The sequence below is a fragment of the Pinus tabuliformis genome, chromosome Q (genome assembly GCF_031772625.1).
Source record: "Pinus tabuliformis cultivar Carrire ecotype Pingquan chromosome Q, CPIR1, whole genome shotgun sequence".
In the NCBI taxonomy this organism is placed as follows: domain Eukaryota; kingdom Viridiplantae; phylum Streptophyta; class Pinopsida; order Pinales; family Pinaceae; genus Pinus; species Pinus tabuliformis.
In genome coordinates this window covers 20,746,012-20,749,995 of record NC_142296.1, presented here as the reverse complement: position 1 = coordinate 20,749,995, position 3,984 = coordinate 20,746,012, and positions in this window count along the sequence as shown.

Genomic DNA, 3,984 nt, shown 5'->3' with positions numbered 1-3,984 from the left:
TTGAGCCTTGACCGCTGCTAGACTTTGCTCTGTCACTGAAGCCTCTGCGCTACTGCTGACTTTGCTCTGTGCCCACTGCATTGCTACCAATTCTGCACTGCATTGCCTAGTATCTGACCGTTGCTAGCTACTGCATCTATCACTTTGGCATCTTACTGCACCATTTTCCACTGATCCATCCTGCCATTGCATGTTATGGGCTCTTGTAGCAAGGTATTGATTCATGAGGTGGACCTCCTCAAGAATCCTACCCAACCTGTAGCTCTCTAGAGCTATAAAACCAAATCACCCCACCTCATCCTTGGAGGTATATCGGTGATCATGGCAAACTCTTTCTCCAATATGGAGGACAGCCTGTCGATCTTTGTGGATGCAGCGTGTTGATCATGCTTCTCCTTTTTGTCCTTCTTTCTGAGAGGACATTGAGTGTTGTAGTGGCCAAGCTCACCACATCTGAAGCATTTGACCTTGGAAATGTCCTTCTTCCTTTTGCGCTGCCCCTGTTACCCCTTTGATACGAGGGCCATATTTTCTTTTTCCTTCACTTTCTTCGTCCCACTGTCGCCGCTGGTGCCACTGATGGTGCTCTTCACCAAATCTCGCATCATCTCCTCCTGCTACAAATCAACCCACATTCGATCCCAATCTGACAACTTTTCTCTGCCCATAATACTCTGGACGAAGACCTGCCATTCTTCGGAAACGCTGTTAAGAGCTAACCACACCAATTTTGTAGACTGTGGCGCTGACCCTACTGCGGACAACTGGTCTTGGATATCCTGAAGCCTAGTGAGGAATGGGTTTAGGAAGGGGTCTATGCGCTCCCCTCTCTACATCTTGGTGCATCTCAGCTTCTCCTCAAGATACATATTTCGCTACTCTGAAGATCCCTCATATAGCGTAACAAGAGCTTCCCACATATACCAGACATCATCTTTGCCTATGTGAGACACTATGTGATCTCGAACCCCATCGAGAATCAACTTCTTTGCCTTTGCCATCTCCTTCTTGTAGGCCTTTAGCGGATCTGCATCTGCGGGTACAACTATCACACTATCGATGTAGGTTTTGAGATCGTATTCATCTAGAAGACAATAATTTTTGCCTTCTAGATCACATAGTTGGAGGCTCCCTCCAACCGATCCTGATCTCTCAGCCCTTCTGATGCCATCTCCTCAAAGAGTTGAATTCCTCCTCTTCTTCTCTGTGCAACTGTTGGCTGGCTCTGCGCACTCCCTGATGGAGTGGGAAAATCTGCTCATAAATACTATTGCTCTGCTGGGAAAATTCGAACTTCTAGATTAGAAGTTCCCTGTGAAAAGAATTCCCTCAGTGTGTGCTCTTCCTTCCTCTTGATGCTATTTTGCACTAGAAAACTGTTGCAAAATAACTGTGTCCTAGCTGAAGATCTGCTTTGCAAGGAAAATATTGTTGCTCCCTCTGACTCTGGTACTTTTTGATCTAGAAAATCTAATTTATCTATCGAATCTCTCAGAGAAATAGGCCTTTCCTCGAAAACTCGACCCTCCTGGCTAAAGGATCTGCGGTGCCTCTAAGGGTTTTGAACTGCTACCTATGCAGAGCTTGGAAATTCCTCTTTCCTTCTACTACTGAGCTCTCTGACTTACGATTTGTTCTTTGATACCATGTGAAAATTCAGTAAACCCCGAATCCTACTACAACAACTGATTAAGTTTCTTCTATTTGTTAAATAAACTGAACAAATTATTCACTGTGTTCTGTTATCACTCCAGGAAACTCTCCTAGGTTGCAGATCGGAGATCCCTGGTAACATATAATCTTCAATATTGTTTTCTGAATTATTGGAATGGATGATGGTTTGGATCAAGCCAGATAATCGTTTCAACTATGTTTTTACTCTAGACATGCATGAACACCCTCAACTTGACAAAGCTTTAGATCACTAATGTTCAATAGTTTGTAGATTCAATGGATAGATGGAGAATACTGACCATACCAGCAGATGCATATATATAAACACATATGAATGGCTAGCTACAGGCAGTAAATGAAGAATATTGATTGTACCTGCAGATGCATATATAAAACACATATGAATGACTAGCTATAGGCAGTAAATGAAGCTTGCAAATCTAATTTATCAACACAGAGATAAGATGACAGTTATCTGCCATTAGACACAAAAGAAACCTGAACAACCTGTTCAAGTGCAAGCTTAGAACAGAAGAGAAAATGAACATTGAACATATAACAACAAAAGAAGCTTGTATTACTGGAATGAAAATGAGACGCTGCAAGGAACATAATATCAACAGTCTCCAGAAGTTGAACCCTCATTACATTTAGTTTTCAGCGTTTTATAGGCCTTTTACAATGCTCCTGAGCTCTCAAAGGCTTGGAGTCTTAATCTATCCTCCTTGTCTTGTTAACTGACTAATGCCCTGACTAGGCAAGAGTGGGCTCGGAGGTTTCTTCTTCTGACAGAAGAGTAACCGTATTGGGGTAGTTTGTTGCACTGTCTTGGAGCTCTCTCATGCCAGAGATGCCCCACAATCGGTTCTGTTGTTTTTGGCTGAGCGTTGTCTACTCCATGATTATTTGTTTCAGGCTGCATCGTGTTGTGTTGTGCTGTGCTGCTCCATGACTGCTTGTCGGTTTGGGATGAGTTGCACGTGTTGTGGCCCTTGTTATTCCCTTTTTGGTCTATGCTTCCCGGCAATCTGTCTCCCGGACTCTGTTTTGTGATGGAATGGGTCTTTGGACCTCTGTTTTCCCTCTAAATATTTAGAATGACTATTTTTCTGTTAAACACAGAAAACATTGCAACTGTGAGAAATCCCACCAAGCTCTCATCATTTCAGACTTCAAAAGTCCTTAAACATGGCATATTTATCTATCGAGTCCGCCCTTAGGGTTGTTGTTGCAAGTCGCACACCGCCTGTTCACTTGCTTCCCTTCGTATTTTGGAATGTGTTAAAAAACACAGGAAATACATTGAAAATGGCCCCCTCCGGACTTCAAATATTATATATTTCCTTTCCCGGACCCGAAATCGCATATTTGTTGCCCAAGGCTCCCTTTTTATTTCATTAAAATATGAAATACACAAAAAATGCATTGGAAAAGGCTTTCCCATGGACCTGAAATATTATGAAATAACACTAATAATGCCATCGGGTCCGGTTATTGTATCGCACATATACCTGTGCAAAGGCCCCGGTCCATGGTGTTGCCCCGATGCGATTGATCGCAATCGCATATCGCTTGTGCCCCGAGCCCATGCTAGCGCGCTTTGTAATCCCCGATAGAAAAACCCCGATGTAACGTGGGCCGTCGATCTACGCGCTTGATCGACGGTCCACGTTGAATCGCCATTGCCATCGCCCCATGGTCTGCACCGATTACCACTGTCTGCCTGTGCCGATTGCGACCGCTGTTGGCATTATGATTCAAGTGTTGTCCTTGATGGCAACTCACTCAGAGGTTGGTACAGATACTCAGAAGTTGGTTCAGGTGATGGCAACTTACTCAGAAGACAGATCCTAGTACAGCTTGCCAAGGAAGTTCATACACGCAGGTTTGTTAAGCCCAAGTCGCGTGTACACGCAGGTTGGCTTCAGAAAAAGCGCGTGTATGTGGAAAAGCACCTTTGGTCCATGGCGGTTAGTCCTTGGAAGTTGTGCCTATGGTTTCGGACCATTGTATCTCGACGGGCGTGTCGATCCCTAGTTTTGAAGTTGATGGTATTGTGTTTCTATGGTTTTGGCTCTTGGTATTAAACAAGGCCTAAGGCTATATAAGGAGAAGATCACTAGGCAAAGAGTAAGTGAGTGTGGGTGTTTGACGCAGTGAGAGGATCTGGTATTGCTGGTTATCTGTTCGGGACGCTTGGCAAGGGTCGGATCTGACAGCAAAGGCAGAAGTAATCATTTCTAGATCTGCACGCGGGTTGCCTTTGGAGAAAGCGCGTATACACGCGGTTTTGGTACAGTGAAGTAGCGT